We start from the raw sequence: 19,086 nt of genomic DNA on the forward strand, positions 1-19,086 counted from the left end.
TACGAACTGCAGTACTTTGCTCTGCCCTCAACAGGGCAGACAAAGTATGTCTGCGCCGGAGCCACAGTGTGAATACAAGAAGAGGACATCATTGTAAGAAGATGGGAGGCCCCGGAGCGCGACGTCCATCGGACCAGAACCGGACCGAGACTGCTCCTGGGTGAGTATAATCTAACCTCTTTTTCTCATCTTTCAGGAGACATCGGGGGCTGATGCCAGTGGGCTTAGCTCACCTTCCATTTTGGGGGTGACAGGTTCCCTTTAAGGCTAAGTTCACATGTCCAGTAATCATTCGTTAGAGTGCAGACAGCAGCAACCTGTTGACAAAGTTTGCAAACTTTTTGTCCGCCAGAAAAAAACTGATTTCAACTGGATCTGTTTTTTCTTTTACATTAACGTCTGTGGAAAATAGATCTATTAAATAGCCATCAGTTTTTCTCCCATTTGTAAAGGATCTGTTTTTTGCTTGGAGGTGGTAAAAAAAATATTTTGTACATATTACTGGACATGCAAACTTTCCAGTAATCATCTATTTGAAACAGATCCTTTACAACTAGGATAAAATGGCTATTCAACAGATCCGTTTTCCATAGACTTCAATGTTAAAAAAAACAGATCTACTTAAAATCATTTATTTGCAGGCGGATAAAAAAGTTGTGTCTGCACAACTTTTTTGTCACTGGATTGCTGCTGGATCTGTTCCAACAGATGATTAATGGACATGTGAACTTAAGGTACCGTCACACTAGACGATATCGCTAGCGATCCGTGACGTTGCAGCGTCCTCGCTAGCGATATCGTCCAGTGTGACAGGCAGCAGCGATCAGGCCCCTGCTGTGCTGTCGCTGGTCGGGGAAGAAAGTCCAGAACTTTATTTGGTCGCTGGACTCCCCGCAGACATCGCTGAATCGGCGTGTGACACCGATTCAGCGATGTCTTCACTGGTAACCAGGGTAAACATCGGGTTACTAAGCGCAGGGTCACGCTTAGTAACCTGATGTTTACCCTGGTTACCATCCTAAAAGTAAAAAAAAACAAACACTACATACTTACCTACAGCCGTCTGTCCTCCAGCGCTGTGCTCTGCACTCCTCCTGTACTGGCTGTGAGCGTCAGTCAGCCGGAAAGCAGAGCGGTGACGTCACCGCTCTGCTTTCCGGCCGCTGTGCTCACACAGACAGTACAGGAGGAGTGCAGAGCACAGCGCTGGAGGACAGACGGCTGTAGGTAAGTATGTAGTGTTTGTTTTTTTTACTTTTAGGATGGTAACCAGGGTAAACATCAGGTTACTAAGCGCGGCCCTGCGCTTAGTTACCCGATGTTTACCCTGGTTACCAGCATCGTTTGTCGCTGGAGAGCGGTCTGTGTGACAGCTCTCCAGCGACCAAACAGCGACGCTGCAGCGATCCGGATCGTTGTCGGTATCGCTGCAGCGTCGCTAAGTGTGACGGTACCCTTAAGGCCCCTTCACATTAAGCGACGCTGCAGCGATACCGACAACGATTCGGATCGCTGCAGCGTCGCTGTTTGGTCGCTGGAGAGCTGTCACACAGACCGCTCTCCAGCGACCAACGATGCCGGTAACCAGGGTAAACATCGGGTAACTAAGCGCAGGGCCGCGCTTAGTAACCCGATGTTTACCCTGGTTACCATGCTAAAAGTAAAAAAAAACAAACAGTACATACTTACCTACCGCTGTCTGTCCTCCAGCGCTGCGCTCTGCTTCTCTGCTCTCCTCCTGTACTGTCTGTGAGCCAGAAAGCAGAGCGGTGACGTCACCGCTCTGCTTTCCGGCTCACAGACAGTACAGGAGGAGTGCAGAGCACAGCGCTGGAGGACAGACAGTGGTAGGTAAGTATCTAGTGTTTGTTTTTTTTTTACTTTTAGCATGGTAACCAGGGTAAACATCGGGTTACTAAGCACGGCCCTGCGCTTAGTTACCCGATGTTTACCCTGGTTACCAGTGAAGACATCGCTGGATCGGTGTCACACACGCCGATCCAGCGATGTCAGCAGGAGATCCAGCGACGAAACAAAGTTCTGGACTTTCTTCAGCGACCAACGATCTCCCAGCAGGGGCCTGATCGTTGGTCGCTGTCACACATAACGATTTCATTAACGATATCGTTGCTACGTCACAAATAGCAACGATATCGTTAACAATATCGTTATGTGTGAAGGTACCTTTAGCCTCAGAGATGTTACAGCAGGACATTTGTACATAGGGTGGATGGGATGATGCAGCCTAAAGATAAGCCAAAGTAATAAAACTGATGCTATGTGTTACAGACAGAGAGGTGATAGAGGTGATGACTTATAAGTTTAGGGACCTGGAGAGAGTCTGATGAAGGCGTGAAGTGTGTCCATATAATGGGTCATAAATCCAGGTGTTACAATCAGTCCTTTTGTCAAAGTCTTCAAAGTTCTTATCAGCTTGAATTTCCACATTTCTCTTTTTCTGTCTTTCTTAAAATTACATTTTAGTATTAAAGGGTTGTCAGGCTACAAATTTGCAGTCAAAACTACACAAACACAAATGGATTTAAAACCACAGGGGGACATAGTCTGTAAATAAAAAACCCTGTAAAATTATTTAGGGCCCTCCTCCCTTTAAACAATAGTCATTCTACTAAATTGAAAATTAATTACTGTTTCTTCAGATATTAGCTTGCTCATTGATAATCAAATGTGACATTATAAGCCTATATCACTTTCATGAATCACTGGTATGATTTTAATATTACTCGATAAAGATGAAAATTCTTCAGTGTTTTTTTCGCTCTATGTGACTGCAGACTTGTGAATCATCACAGTGTGGGCATAGCGCATAGTGAGGATTCTCCAGTGCTGGCACTGGGAACGGACAGTCATGTGATTGCAATTAAGCAATTTGCATACTTCCTGCCACATTCCGACTAGACGTGTCCGGCCTTGCTCAATGCACTTGCATTGAGAATGGCCGCCCTCATCCAGTTGGCACGTGATAGAATGTATGCTAATCGAATGCTTGCGGTCACGCACCCGAACTGGAGAATCCTCACAGCGAGTAATGCGAGGATTTACTAGTCTGCAGTCCCATAGCGACTGCAGACTTGTAGCCTAAGGCCGGACAACCCCTTTAAGACTTTTAAAAGTAGGACTTGTACCCAAATCTTACCACCAAACACTGCCCCATTCACAAAACACAAGGATATAAAATGACCTCCAGTGTGAAGAATAAACTAAGCAATAACTACAAACCAGGACCTGTGGGAAAACACTTCTCTGGACCAGGACACAGTATGGCAGATTTAAAAGTCCCAATGCTGAAAGGTCATTTTAAGAACCACTAAAATAAAAAAGGGAATTCAAGCTAATAAAAACCTTCAGTTCTTTGAAGAAATGTTCCAATCTAAGGGCCTGTTTACATTGGGTGATTGGCAGTGTTAAATGACCGTCAATTGGTTACTTGTTTGACGTCTTAATAGGCCAACTACACTCAAGATGCCCACTGGTTAGTAGATCGGTCAGTGCACATAGGCCATCATTGTTCTCAGGATGTACCCAGGATAATATGTTGCAGAGAATAAAGATCTTTAACGCAAGTGAAAAGATCATGTCATCCATTGAACAAAGTGTCTTTTTCCATGTTCCACCCTAATGTGGATTTATGACTCACCACATGGACACACTTCACACCTCCACCAGAATGACCTAAGATCACTAAACTCCCACCACCTCCCCATCTGTAACAAAAACTTCAAGTTTTATTACTTTGACTTATCTTTAGGAGGCATCACCCCATCCACAAATCTCTTGGAACATCTCTTAAATGTTGTGTCTTGTCTCAGGAAGAGGCATCCGAGGTGAGGTAAGTTGCAAATGGTTTGACTCAATAGTCTACACACAAGGATGTGGTGAGTTAGAACTTTGAGACTACGAAGCGACAAAATTAAAGAAAGTTTCTCTTTCTCATGCATTCATTTGTAAACCAGCCTGATGTAGGAGCCTCTGCTCCAAAAGCTTAAAAATATAATTTTTCTGGTTAACCAATAAAAATATCACCACTAGAGTACTTTAGCTTTTTTTTTGGAATAAAAGTATTTACCGTACATTAATTTTGATTTTCTAACACCACCACAATATAATTTGGTATTATACATCATAAGCTTTAGATTTAAAAGAATAGTTCCCTGACAGCATCAGAAATGGCTGTCGGAGACCTCGAGCTGCTAAATGACAGAATTTATTACATCCATCTGGGAAAACCAATACAGGAAATGGTCATACTCATTTCATCTTTACACTCAATAACCAATGGCATAACATGAGATGAATATGTTAATTAAACATTGGATTACTTTAAAAACTAAATCTAACTAATTTCTGAATAGTGAATAGTGTAAAACAAACTGAAAAAACCAATGCAGGTCTCCTTTCTTCCTTTTTGTGCTGACACAAGCATTTCCTGTAACTGATCTAGGTCAGTACCATTTATCGTATATTTGATTGCCTTCCTCACCAACTATGAAACAAGTTAGGGAGTAGGTACAGGGGAACGGCACTCAATAAATTACCAATGCAGCACCGATTCATCTCCATAATGATTTACCATTGATTGCCAATTGACTACATAGATGTTCCACTCGTGTTGTATAAATTTAGCACACTCTTCAATGGAAAAGAACACTACAGAAACTACAAAAATAAATTTACCACGTTGTAAAACAGAAAAAAATATTTATCTTATAAAGCATTTGCACTTACTTATTTCAACCATGCTAAGCCATCTATATGGGCATGTAGGTCATAGGAAGCTGAATAAAATGACACCTTGATATTTGTGATCCGATGTCTGAGGCCCCTTTCACACGTCAGCTTTTTGCCATCAGTCACAATCTGTTGGCTCGACGCAGATTGTGAAAACCTGATGCAACGGATTTGTTTTTTCGACGGATCCGACTAGCGGATCTGGCTAATTGGATCCTAAATAAATCGGAGAATGCTCAGTTAAACGGAATCCGTCGCCAGATTCCGTCATTTGTCCGATTTTTCGACGTGCACAAAAAACGTTACTTTGTCCGTCGTCTCCGCTGGACAAACAATTTTCGACGGATCCGAAACATGAGGCCATCCATCGCAATCCGTCGCTAATACAAGTCTATGAGAAAGAAACGGATCCGGCGGCATCAGTCACTGGATTCGTTTTTTGTTTTCAAAATTGGACTGATTGCGACTGATAGCAAAAAAACTGATGTATGAAAGGGGCCTCATTCCACAGAAATTCACGTTTTTCTTAGATGTAAATGGGCTGTTCAAGACTATGGGCCGGACACTGATCTGCGTGAGAATCTGCCTCCAGAGATTATTATACATGAAGGGGCATTATTGCTCTCCTGATCTCACTGCAGAGCTGTGTGTGATTATAACTGACTAGGGATGAGATGATCCGTGGAAGTTTGGGTTATTGTACCCGACCTAAACTTAAAGTCAACCTGTTAGCAGGATTTTGCGAAGTAACCTAAAAATACTGATATGTTGGCGCTGTTACACTGATTAAAATGACACCTGGGGTGAAGAAATCCGTCTTGTGGTTCTTGTGCAATCAGTGTTAGAATTTTTCAGTTAATAAGATTCTGGTGCTCCAGGGCAGGACTGTAGGCAGAGTCTTATCTTCCTGCTCAAGCCAGAGTAACCATGGAAAGACCTGCTGACAGGCTGCACCAGAAGCTCAAACAGTCTGTCTCTATGATGAGGAACATGTTTGTGCTTTGGGGCGGCCTGTGGGCAGGTCTTTGCTTGGTTTCTCTGACTTAGAGCAGGAAGATAATCTGTTGTGTCTTATAGTCCGAATGTAGCTAAGCGGGAGGTTACGGCGGTGGTGGAGCGGGATCACAGGAGGCAGGGTTCCTTTTAGAAGCGGTACTATGCTGTGGACCTGGTGTCAGCAGTGATGAAAGATGCACTGCTTTCCCAGCGGCCACTTTCCTGAAGCTGTTGGGCGCAGGAGGTGGTGCATGCGCAAACTGGGATCTCGTCCTGGCCAAGATCTAAAACAGCTCAAACGCCTCCTCCAGCAGCCATTTACCTGAAGCCCATACCGACCTTCTGAGGAAGGGACCATGCCTCCTCTGACCCCTCTCCACAGCCGCTGCCCTCCAGGTAAGATACCGTAAATTCAGACTATAAGACGGAACCCCATCTTGCAAAAATCTATTTTTTTTTACAATTTTGTTCCCCAAAATTTGGGGTGCGTCTTTTGGTCCGATGCGTCTTATAGTCCCAAAAAAATACGGTATATGCAATGTGTGTATGTATTAATATACCGGATTTCCCTACCCCAATCTTTTCCGGTATTTAGCCCAGTTATGCTCCTCTTCTCAGTGAATTCATTGCTCTTCAGATTAGCTGGCTCATACTATGCTGTATGCGTGCGCTAGAAGTCCCTTTTACTATAGAAGTCTATGGAGCAATTCTTTTGAACAAAAAAACCCCAAACCAGTAATGCCAGTAGTACACTAAGTGACCCCTGACACCACTGACTGGCTGCACCGACCCCTTACAGCCACGGTGTGTTTTCACTGGCAGCTTGGAAAGGAAGACAGGCAGGGGATCACAGAAGCATCTGTGCTGGATCAGCGGGCGACTGCAGATGTCACTTGTGGGGTTTTGTTTGCCTCTTTAACTTTAAAGAGGACCTGTCCCCAGGACAAAAGTGTCCAGTTTTTACTAATATTTTATTGACGCTTTTATTTGATGACATTTTTCATGGTCTTTACCAAATGGGCGGCACAGGGTAATTCTCAGAGCAGCCTAAGGACACGTCCCCAAGGAATCCTGTGAGCCACGCCCCTTTGTTAAAGACCATAAAATTCAGCATTAAATTAAAAAGGCCCATATGACAGAAATCTGAGGACAGATTAAAAGAAACCCAATACTCAGTGGAGCATACGTCAGTCTCAGCTACCTCAGCTGCAGCTTTAAATCTTCAGCCATGTAGCACTTTTCTTTGGGACCAGAAGAAGTAGGTAGGAGAAGCCAGGTTGGGTCTTCTTGCTCCCCATGTGGGGCAATGAATAGGGTAACCTCTGACAACCAGGGAGATTTGCACAAACTTCTAAAACCCTAGTCACCTTTCCACATTTCTGCACTGCATGCCCTTTAAGTCTGGATACAAATGTAACTCTTTATCAGTGGAAAGTGAGTGACAAATGTGTGTGGGTGCAAGCCTGCCTCTGATGTTCAATTGTTGCTTATTGTGCTGAATTTAAAGACAAAAGAAGCAATAACAGCTCTTGTCATTTACCTTTTATATGACAGTGTAATAATCTGTATACAGCTGACTGCGCTTTAATAGTGTATGATCGGTGATGTAATAGGCCAGCATAATATTGATAAGTGATAACATACAGACTTTAGAAAGCATTTCCTTTCGTAATGTTGAATAAGTCTTGCCTCATCTTATACCTTGTTGGAAAGATACAATATGCCCTTAGCTATAAACTCTGTATCTTCTGCACACAGTTTAGATGCTATTTGTATAGCTGTATCCATTTCAATTTCTACAGTAAAGGTAGGATCACGATTTGTAACTAGATTAGACCAGTGCATTTTCTTAAAAAGTAAATGACACCACATTTTCTAGGTGTTCTACACACTGATCTTGGCTTGAAGCCACACATCAAAGCTTCAAATGATGACAGATCTATAAATAAGTACCCAAGATAGCGATGCCAGGAAACATCTAATGACAGTGTACAATCAATACCCCATGAAGGCTATACCAAACATACACCTCCACTACCTTACAGAGTTGCAGAATTCCACTAGACACCGTCACAGAGTAACCTCAGATCTTTACTACTGTAGGTAGCTAGTGATGAGCGAGTGTACTGTTGCTTGGGTTTTCCCAAGCACGCTCGGGTGACCTCTGGGTATTTATGACTGCTCGGAGATTTAGTTTTCAGCTGAATGATTTACAGCTAGTAGCCAGGCTGAGTACATGTGGGGGTTGCCTGGTTGCTAGGGAATCCCCACATGTAATCAAGCTGGCTAGTAGCTGTAAATCATTCAGATGTGCCATGAAAACTAAATCTCCGAGCTGTCATAAATACTCGGAGGTCACCTGAGCGTGCTCGGGAAATCTCGAGTAACGAGTACACTCGCTCATCACTATAGGTAGCACTTCCAGCTTCCATGCTCAGTGTAGTGCTTCTTATTCTCATTACATTGATGACTAAATCAAACAAGATCCCATCACACATTTCTTGATATATTCTGAAATTTGAGCTATCTTGATTAATGGGCAGCCTGGAGTATATTTTGGATATGTCTGTATTGGGTTTTTTTACTTACATTTGACTATAAGAATACATATTCAGCCAGCTCTAACATGTACTTGTTCAGCCAGAAATATAATGTAGTATCAAATCATTGTCAGCTTCCATAGCTCTGTCATAATAAGCATAAACTGGCAGAGGCCAATAATGATGACGTTCAGGACAGGGAAAATGTAATCAAAATAATAAATAACATATATATTATATCTCAGTTTGTACAGGTGGTATCGATGTATGTCTCATTATGTCCACTTTCTGATTGGTTACCTGTGTCTTATATACAAGCTTGTTGTCATGCTGGTGGGTGCGGACCCACTGAGCCGAAGACTGAACTTACCCTGGAGGGGTGTAACCAAGTGGCTACCTGGTCTTCACTAGAGCCTCTGATGGGGAGGTTAGGCTTGAGCTGCAGGTAGTCGCCTGGTACCACTCCAGGGCAGCCCCCAGTACTGCAGCAGCTGACCCCAAGGGTCAAGGACGCAGGTACGGACTCAGAGTGAGTGTCAGGTAGGACTGGATTACTTGTAGTATGGAGACTGGTGTTGTTCAGACGAACTGGGTTCTGGTACAGATGCAGGTTCTGACAGGATGGGTTTGAGATCAGGTTTGGGTACAGACAGTATGTGTTTGGGTTCTCGTTAGCAGGACAAGTTCAGGAGCACAGGGTGGACTCAGGTATACGGTCGCAGGACGGGTTCGGGAACACACGACAGATTCTGGTACAGGGTTGCACGACGAGTACAGGAACACAGGGACATAACAACGGATTAGTGGGCTAAGGACACGCTAAGTAATGAAGGAACCATGCAGGGCTGCCGGTGTTACTCTGTTACCACCACCAATCACCCCTGACAAAGCATTTGTGCAATGTGAGTCGGGTGTGTTTGGTGGGTGAGCCTATTTCATCTTGCCTGCCAGGATGTATACTATTCCATCCTTACACTGATTGACTTTTTACTTCAATACAATTTTCACCTGGCATACCATTCTTTTTTCCATTGTGCTTATGTCATTATGAATTGATTTATGTTTTGGATTATTACTTCTAAAGTTTTTTCCATTTGGTTTGAACACCAGCACGTGTTAACTGTGTCCACTGTGTTGCGACAACTACCATTATGAATTTTTTTGCCTTTTAATCATTTTTTGACATACAAAGTTATGTATTATTTTGATACATTTTTTCCCTGTCCTGGACTTAATCATTATTGGCCTCTTTCTTAATATACAGTGAGACCGCATCGCCGTCAGCCTAACATCCGAACAGGATGTGTCATTTGGACACTACATTGGTGTTTTATACTCAGATCCCGATAAAAAGACTGGCACGGTCTCCTCACCTGAATTTAACAGCCTCTTAGGCATATAAGAACATGTCAAGTTCAGGTCAGGAGACTTGCGGCTAGTCCAGTCATCACAGTCCGAGTACAAACTACGAACACTGTGAATACAGCTTTACATAGTTTTAATCTGAAAGTCAAAATGTGTTTGAAAAAACTCCCTTATTTTGACAAACAAGGCAGGCACCAAGAAAGGAGACCAGGTATAGGGAGAAGAGTCTGCTGGGCAACTTCCTCTGGCTTCTCCCCGCACGCACGCATGCACGCACGCACGCACGCATGGCTTGTTTGACAACATTTTCCCTAATCACTAACTGGGAGAATCCAGAGCAAGATACTTAGTGAACTCTTCTCCCTCTGCCCAGCCCTTTATTTTAGCTATGCTTTCAATGAAACAATCTGTAATGAGGGAACATGTCTGACTTGTAAGCTTTCCATGGTTCAAGCAGCATAAAACAGCTAACAGATTCCCTTTAAACTTAGGCTAAGATTTGTATACAAAATTAGTTTGCATCAAAATAGAAACTCTATTAAAATGCTTACAATTTTGATTATCTGGAATCAGTACACAGTATCTTATAATAGCTTAGTGGTTTATTCACACAGTGTAGCAATGCTGTGGCGTGTTGCTGCCTTTACTATGAAATTAACAAGAACATGGTGTGGCTTTTGCAAGCTCTCTGCACATCAGCAGCTTCTCACCGTTGTTTTGTGATAATTTGACCAAACTTGTGAAATTACATTAACACATACTCACCACAAAGTGAAAAAACTTTATGGTGAAGAGAAAATTATGAGAATTTACAATATACCGACACAAAAGCTGTATGAAATACTAGGAAGATGTGAGCTCAGGATCCTTAACGACTGTATTACTGAAGGTGAACTACCTGTACTTTAAAGTTGGCACATAGCTATTGGCTGACAGTTATCTCTCCCGACTTTCCCATAAACTTTCCCAGAACATGAACACTTGACTCAGCCTAGTTTTCAATAGGGGGAGGGGAGTGGAGTGAGCAGTTGCCTAACAGCTCTGATGGCGGCTTATCTCCTGGAAAACAAAAGGGTTTAGTGTTTAAAGTGCCGTTCAAAATATGCTGGCGGAAAGGAGTGATGCTGAGTCCAAGGAGGTCCGAGGTCAGATACCAGTTGGGCTCGTAGTACATAGGGCTAAGACAAAGGTGTGGTCAAATAACATCCCAGGGTCAAATGCTAGGAGGGTACGTCAAGACAAGGGAGAACAACAAATGGATAGTCAGAGGCCAAGTCCAGGGTCAGATACCTGAAGTCAGAGAGTGTCAAATTCAGAAGGAATAATCCGAGGTTCAACAACAAGACCAAAAAGTCAGACACAGAGCAAGCGAACACACCTAACTTAGCTAAGCTACAACTAACAATGTGCTGCTCACGGAAAGCCATCTAAAAAGCTTTCAAATAATTGAGGACAGGAGACACCGGGGGGGGGGGGGGGGGGAAAGCGTGCAGGTTAGACCAGATTGAGCAGCAGGGCTGTCATCAGATTGGATGACTGGACTGTCACTCACAAAACCAACAATCCAGAACACTCCAGATCCCATAGAGCGGTTGAGCTGTCACTCACAGCATCCCTACGCCACAGTCAGTGATGAAACCGTGACAGGAGGGAGGCCCCCAAACATTAGATTGCCAGCCCATCCAGGCAATATTATTGGGATTATCTGACTTCGATCTAATGTGTATAGAGGCCTTAACAGAATATAAATACATGATGTGGCCCCATTGTATGTTAACGCTGCCCAATGGATCTAATTGTAGTCTGTTGGGTCGGGTGCAGCAGTGGAGTCCAATCTTATTGTTTGAAAAGTTTCCATTTTGTACAGTATACAATAAATTGTGAAACTAATAGCATATGTATGTTAGTTATACTGACTGAGTGCATAAGACTCGTCTTTTACAGGACTGGATTTCAACACCCTGATTGGTTTGAGACCATCATTTGCAGTCAGTAAGAAGTAAGACAGCATGCTGTTGCTGCGGAAGGCAGTGACATGTCCGCTCAATTTATTTAATAAGTCACTTGCTATACTAACATGGGTGGACAACACTGCTATGAAATTATATATATAAAAATCTTTTTTTCGCTGACATACATGCTTGAGTATATGAAAAAGGAAAAAAAAGAGAGAGAGAGATGCCAGGACCAAGATGCAACACTGTTATTAAGAACAATATTTTTATTGAATAGATTTTTAAGCCTTACTTATTCTGGGGTACCTGCATTGCATTATTATATCATCATAAATCCTTTACACTCAAGTGCTCTATATTTATTGCTAAGGGCTTTAATGAACGTATCAAGCCACGCCCACTCCACATAGCCACACTCACTCCACACGCAAAGCCCCGTCCACACGGCCCACTTTGTTAGAGCACATGGGCGATGACACATTCACCTCGAAAGCCACCCTGCAAAACTCACCGGCTGCGACGTCCCAGCCGCTGTGAGCTACAATCAGAGCCTCCAGAGTATCCATGTGTGGCAAGCACAGGCCACATCTAGCTCCATCGTGTCTAGAAAGGAGTTGCTCCTATGAGGCATGACATCAAGGGAAGGGGTGGAGCCTCATGGAATACACCGCTGTGCTCATAACAGGAGGTTGCTGTGCACGTGTGAGGTGAAAATGAAAGGAGGGGAAAATGAAAGGAGTGAGGGGAAAATGAAAGGAGTGAGGGGAAAATAGTGGAGTGAGGGGAAATTACAGGAGGGGAAAATAGTGGAGTGAGGGGAAAATAGTAGTGTGAGGGGGAAATAGTGGAGTGAGGGGAAAATGAGAGGTGTGAGGTGAAAATGAGAGGTGTAAGGTGAAAATGAGAGATGTGAGGTGAAAATGAAGAGGTGTGAGTGATCGGAAAATGACAGGTATGAGGTCAAAATGACAGGTGTGAGGGGGAAATGAGAGGAGTGAGGGGGAAAATGAGAGGTGTGAGGGGGAAAATGAGAGGAGTGAGGGGAAAATAAGAGGAGTGAGGGGAAAATGAGAGGAGTGAGGGGAAAATGAGAGATGTGAGGGGGGAAAATGAGAGATGTGAGGGGGAAAATGTGAGGCGTGAGGGGAAAATGAGAGAAGTGAGGTGCTGCTTTAGTATGAGGCTGTGTATAGAGAAGAGTGAGGCGCTGCAGGTGGAAGCTGTGTATAAGGCCACATAATAATAATAATAATAATAATAATTTTATTTATATAGCGCCAACATATTCCGCAGCGCTTTACAAATTATAGAGGGGACTTGTACAGACAATAAACATTACAGCATAACAGAAATACAGTTCAAAACAGATACCAGGAGGAGTGAGGGCCCTGCTCGCAAGCTTACAAACTATGGGGAAAAGGGGAGACACGAGAGGTGGATGGTAACAATTGCTTTAGTTATTCGGACCAGCTATAGTGTAAGGCTCAGGTGTTCATGTAAAGCTGCATGAACCAGTTACCTGCCTAAGTATGTAGCAGTACAGACACAGAGGGCTAATACTGCATAAAGTGTATGAGAACATGATGCGAGGAACCTTTTTTTTTTTATTATAAATAGGCCACACAGGGATCGTTAGGTTAATGCATTGAGGCGGTAGGCCAGTCTGAACAAATGAGTTTTTAGGGCACGCTTAAAACTGTGGGGATTGGGGATTAATCGTATTAACCTAGGTAGTGCATTCCAAAGAATCGGCGCAGCACGTGTAAAGTCTTGGAGACGGGAGTGGGAGGTTCTGATTATTGAGGATGCTAACCTGAGGTCATTAGCAGAGCGGAGGGCACGGGTAGGGTGGTAGACTGATACCAGGGAGGAGATGTAGGGTGGTGCTGAGCCATGGAGTGCTTTGTGGATGAGGGTAGTAGTTTTGTACTGGATTCTGGAGTGGATGGGTAGCCAGTGTAATGACTGGCACAGGGTAGAGGCATCGGTGTAACGGTTGGTGAGGAATATGATCCTGGCTGCAGCATTCAGGACAGATTGGAGCGGGGAGAGTTTTGCAAGAGGGAGACCGATTAGTAGAGAGTTACAATAGTCCAGACGAGAATGAATAAGTGAAACAGTCAGAGTTTTTGCAGAGTCGAAATTAAGAAAAGGGCGAATTCTAGAAATGTTTTTGAGATGCAGGTAAGAAGAGCGAGCCAGTGATCGGATGTAGGGGGTGAATGAAAGGTCAGAATCAAGGATGACCCCAAGGCAGCGGGCATGTTGCTTTGGAGTAATGGTGGAACCGCACACGGAGATGGCAATGTCAGGCAAAGGTAGGTTAGTAGAGGGAGAGAACACGAGGAGTTCAGTTTTTGACAGGTTTAATTTCAGATAGAGGGAGGACATGATGTTAGAGACAGCGGTAAGACAATCACTGGTGTTTTCTAAAAAGGTCGGTGTGATATCGGGAGCAGAAGTGTATAATTGGGTGTCGTCAGCATAGAGATGGTACTGGAAACCAAATCTACTGATTGTTTGTCCAATAGGGGCAGTATACAACGAGAAGAGTAGGGGGCCTAGGACTGATCCTTGAGGAACCCCAACAGTAAGGGGAAGGTGAGAGGAGGAAGAACCAGCAAAACATACAGTGAAGGATCGGTCAGAGAGATAGGAGGAGAACCAGGAGAGAACGGTGTCCTTGAGGCCGATGGAGCGGAGCATAGTGAGGAGGAGCTGATGATCCACAGTGTCAAATGCTGCAGAGAGATCCAAGAGAATTAGCATGGAGTAGTGACCATTAGATTTAGCTGTTAGTAGGTCATTAGAGACTTTAATGAGGGCAGTTTCAGTAGAGTGTAAAGAGCGGAAGCCAGATTGAAGAGGGTCGAGAAGAGAGTTATCTGAGAGATAGCGGGTAAGACGGGAGTGGACCAGGCGTTCGAGGAGTTTAGAGATGAAGGGAAGATTAGAGACAGGTCTATAATTAGCGGCACAGTTTTGATCGAGGGATGGTTTTTTAAGTAATGGATGTATGATGGCATGCTTAAATGAGGAGGGAAAAATACCGGAAGTGAGGGAAAGGTTGAATATTTTTGTTAGGTGAGAGGTGATAGCCGGGGAAAGGGACTGGAGGAGATGTGACGGAATGGGGTCACTGGTGCAAGTGGTCGGGCGCGAAGATGCAAGGAGCCTGCTTACTTCTTCTTCTGTAACTGCTTCAAAGTCAGAGAGTGAACTAGATGCAGTGGGGGAGGGAGGACAGTGCATGGTATGAAGAGATTGGGAGATGATTTCCTGTCGAATGTGGTCAATTTTTTCTTTGAAGTAATTGGCCAGATCGTCAGCACGGAGATCCGTGGTTGGGGCCTGCTCTCTTGGGTTGAGTAGGGACTGGAACGTGTCAAAGAGACGTTTAGGGTTATTGGACAGAGAGGTGATGAGGGTGTTGAAGTAGGTTTGTTCACATGTTCAGTATTTGGTCAGTATTGGTTCAAGTTTTCTGTGCAATATAATCATTATAATTTGTTACAACTAACCACAGTTAGTTACTATGCCCGGGCAATGCTGGGCTCTTCAGCTAGCACCATATATATGGTATGTAAATATATATATATATATATACATATATATATTCAACTAGCTCACCCACCAATTGTCTTTGGTGTCTGTACCTGCATTTTCGGCATCTGTTTTGATTATACTGAATGATTTTTTAAAAATGTATGCAATAAAAGAATTGTTGTTAATAACAGTGTTGAGCCTTGGTTCTGGCACCTCTCTGTCTTTTTTCCGTTTTCATATACTGATTCATGTGCCTCATGGGAACCTTAACTATATAGTAAAATACAAATTTGTGCTATTTGAGATTTTTTTTACATACATGCTTGTGAAGCTGCAAGTTCAGGGCACAGTGGAGGTTCCCTGTGAAATATGCTCTCCCTCTCTGAGTATCAAGAAAAAAGTCTACAGAGATACACGTTAAATCAATGAACTCTCACAAATGCTGACGATACCTTCTTTTTGTATAATCAATTCTATTAGTGAACAATAAATTAACTCTTACCTTATCCTCCTATCCATTCTTTTCTAGAATCAGCATAGTTAAAGGGGTAATCCCCTTTCAGAAATGACCAGTCTGTGTTCTAAAAAATAAACCTTGCTTAACTCCCTGTCCCCGGGTCCAGCGCTGAGACTAAACTACTGTTTCCAGGATCTGATATTGGATATTGGCTTCAGTGCTGACATCACATTAACAAGAAAGCACAGAACTTAGCGGCTCTGCCCATGTAGATGTTATGGCCCATTCCGAGCTGCTGAACTCAGTGATTGGCTGCCACATTGTTGATGTGACATCAGTGCTGCAACCAATATCAGAAATAGGGAGAAAAGGCAAAAACCCAACACTGGACCTGGGAACAGTGAGTAATCCGCAATTTATTTTATTTATAACAAATTGTGTCCGGAGACTGGTATTGTCCCTGGAGATCGGTATTGTGCCAGGGGATTGGTATTGTCAGTGGAGACCGGTATTGTGCCCGGGGATTGGTATTGTCCCTGGAGACCGGTATTGTGCCCGGGGATTGGCATTGTCCCTGGAGACCGGTATTGTGCCCGGGGATTGGTATTGTCCCTGGAGACCGATATTGTGCCCGGGGATTGGTATTGTCCCTGGAGACCGGTATTGTGCCCGGGGATTGGTATTGTCTCTGGAAACCGGTATTGTGCCCTTGGTTGGTATTGTCCCTGGAGACCGGTATTGTGCCCGGGGATTGGTATTGTCCCTGGAGACCGGTATTGTGCCCGGGCATTGGTATTGTCCCTGGAGACCAGTATTGTGCCCGGGGATTGGTATTGTCCCTGGAGACCGGTATTGTGCCCGGGGATTGGTATTGTCCCTTGAGACCGGTATTGTGCTTGGGGATTGGTATTGTCCCTGGAGACCGGTATTGTGCCCGGGGCTTGGTATTGTCCCTGGAGACCGGTATTGTGCCCGGGGCTTGGTATTGTCCCTGGAGACCGGTATTGTGCCCGGGGATTGGTATTGTCACTGGAGACCGGTATTGTCCCTGGAGACCGGTATTGTGCCCGGGGATTGGTATAGTCCCTGGAGACCGGTATTGTGCCCGGGGATTGGTATTGTCCCTGGAGACCGGTATTGTGCCCGGGGATTGGTATTGTCCCTGGAGACCGGTATTGTCCCTGGAGACTGGTATTGTGCCCGGGGATTGGTATAGTCCCTGGAGACTGGTATTGTGCCCGGGGATTGGTATAGTCCCTGGAGACCGGTATTGTGCCCGGGGATTGGTATTGTCTCTGGAGACCGGTATTGTGCCCTTGGATTGGTATTGTCCCTGGAGACAGGTATTGTGCCCGGGGATTGGTATTGTCCCTGGAGACTGGTATTGTGCCCGGGGATTGGTATTGTCCCTTGAGACCGGTATTGTGCCCGGGGATTGGTATTGTCTCTGGAGACCGGTATTGTGCCCTTGGATTAGTATTGTCCCTGGAGACAGGTATTGTACCCGGGGATTGGTATTGTCCCTGGAGACTGGTATAGTGCCCAGGGATTGGTATTGTCCCTTGAGACCGGTATTGTGCCCGGGGATTGGTATTGTCCCTGGACACCGGTATTGTGCCCGGAGACTGGTATTGTCCCTGGAGACCGGTATTGTGCCCGGGGATTGGTATTGTCCCTGGAGACCGGTATTGTGCCCGGGGATTGGCATTGTCCCTGGAGACCGGTATTGTGCCCGGGGATTGGTATTGTCCCTGGAGACCGATATTGTGCCCGGGGATTGGTATTGTCCCTGGAGACCGGTATTGTGCCCGGGGATTGGTGTTGACTCTGGAAACCGGTATTGTGCCCTTGGTTGGTATTGTCCCTGGAGACCGGTATTGTGCCCGGGGATTGGTATTGTCCCTGGAGACCGGTATTGTGCCCGGGCATTGGTATTGTCTCTGGAGACCGGTATTGTGCCCGGGGATTGGTATTGTCCCTGGAGACCGGTATTGTACCCAGAGACTGGTATTGTCCCTTGAGACCGGTATTGTGCTTGGGGATTGGTATTGTCCCTGGAGACCGGTATTGTGCCCGGGGCTTGGTATTGTCCCTGGAGACCGGTATTGTGCCCGGGGCTTGGTATTGTCCCTGGAGACCGGTATTGTGCCCCGGGATTGGTATTGTCACTGGAGACCGGTATTGTCCCTGGAGACCGGTATTGTGCCCGGGGATTGGTATAGTCCCTGGAGACCGGTATTGTGCCCGGGGATTGGTATTGTCCCTGGAGACCGGTATTGTGCCCGGGGATTGGTATTGTCCCTGGAGACCGGTATTGTCCCTGGAGACTGGTATTGTGCCCGGGGATTGGTATAGTCCCTGGAGACCGGTATTGTGCCTGGGGATTGGTATTGTCTCTGGAGACCGGTATTGTGCCCTTGGATTGGTATTGTCCCTGGAGACAGGTATTGTGCCCGGGGATTGGTATTGTCCCTGGAGACTGGTATTGTGCCCGGGGATTGGTATTGTCCATTGAGACCGGTATTGTGCCCGGGGATTGGTATTGTCTCTGGAGACCGGTATTGTGCCCGGGGATTGGTATTGTCTCTGGAGACCGGTATTGTGCTTGGGGATTGGTATTGTCCCTGGAGACCGGTATTGTGCCCGGGGATTGGTATTGTCTCTGGAGACCGGTATTGTGCCCGGGGATTGGTATTGTCCCTGGAGACCGGTATTGTGCCCGGGGATTGGTATTGTCCCTGGAGACCGGTATTGTCCCTGGAGACTGGTATTGTGCCCGGGGATTGGTATAGTCCCTGGAGACCGGTATTGTGCCTGGGGATTGGTATTGTCTCTGGAGACCGGTATTGTGCCCTTGGATTGGTATTGTCCCTGGAGACAGGTATTGTGCCCGGGGATTGGTATTGTCCCTGGAGACTGGTATTGTGCCCGGGGATTGGTATAGTCCCTGGAGACCGGTATTGTGCCCGGGGATTGGTATTGTCTCTGGAGACCGGTATTGTGCCCTTGGATTAGTATTGTCCCTGGAGACAGGTATTGTGCCCGGGGATTGGTATTGTCCCTGGAGACTGGTATTGTGCCCGGGGATTGGTATTGTCCCTTGAGACCGGTATTGTGCCCGGGGATTGGTATTGTCCCTGGACACCGGTATTGTGCCCGGAGACTGGTATTGTCCCTAGAGACCGGTATTGTGCCCAGGGACCAGAATTGTGCCTGGAGACCGGTATTGTGCCCGGGGACTGGTAGACCAGTATTTTCTGAAAGAGAACAGCTCCTTTGAGTGAAGCTTTTTTCTAAAGCTATCAAACTATACATATGCTGAAAAAATCACACATAATAATAAATAACAATCATTTTAAGAAAGCTGTTACTTACCAATATTTCCTAAACTACTATAACTTGATTTCACCACATCTCTTCAAGTGTGACTGTAGTAAAGACCCTGGAAAAAAATAGACACGTTTATTTTTTATGTTGC

The 19,086-nt window shown here is 45.1% G+C and overlaps 1 protein-coding gene across 4 annotated transcripts in view; it reads right to left on the bottom strand.

Annotated features, from left to right (window-relative positions):
- The window catches only part of FYN (FYN proto-oncogene, Src family tyrosine kinase), a 223,080-nt gene that overhangs the window by 94,278 nt on the left and 109,716 nt on the right, over positions 1-19,086 (bottom strand). For 3 of the 4 annotated variants that reach the window (XM_069726147.1, XM_069726150.1, XM_069726148.1), the window contains one exon: positions 18,984-19,050. The exons of the other annotated variant lie outside the window; for it this stretch is intronic. The gene's annotated coding sequence lies outside the window, so the exon portion shown is untranslated. The remainder of the gene's footprint in view (positions 1-18,983; positions 19,051-19,086) is intronic. 4 annotated transcript variants of the gene reach the window in all.

Source organism: Ranitomeya imitator, chromosome 5, assembly GCF_032444005.1.
Source record: "Ranitomeya imitator isolate aRanImi1 chromosome 5, aRanImi1.pri, whole genome shotgun sequence".
Taxonomy (NCBI): domain Eukaryota; kingdom Metazoa; phylum Chordata; class Amphibia; order Anura; family Dendrobatidae; genus Ranitomeya; species Ranitomeya imitator.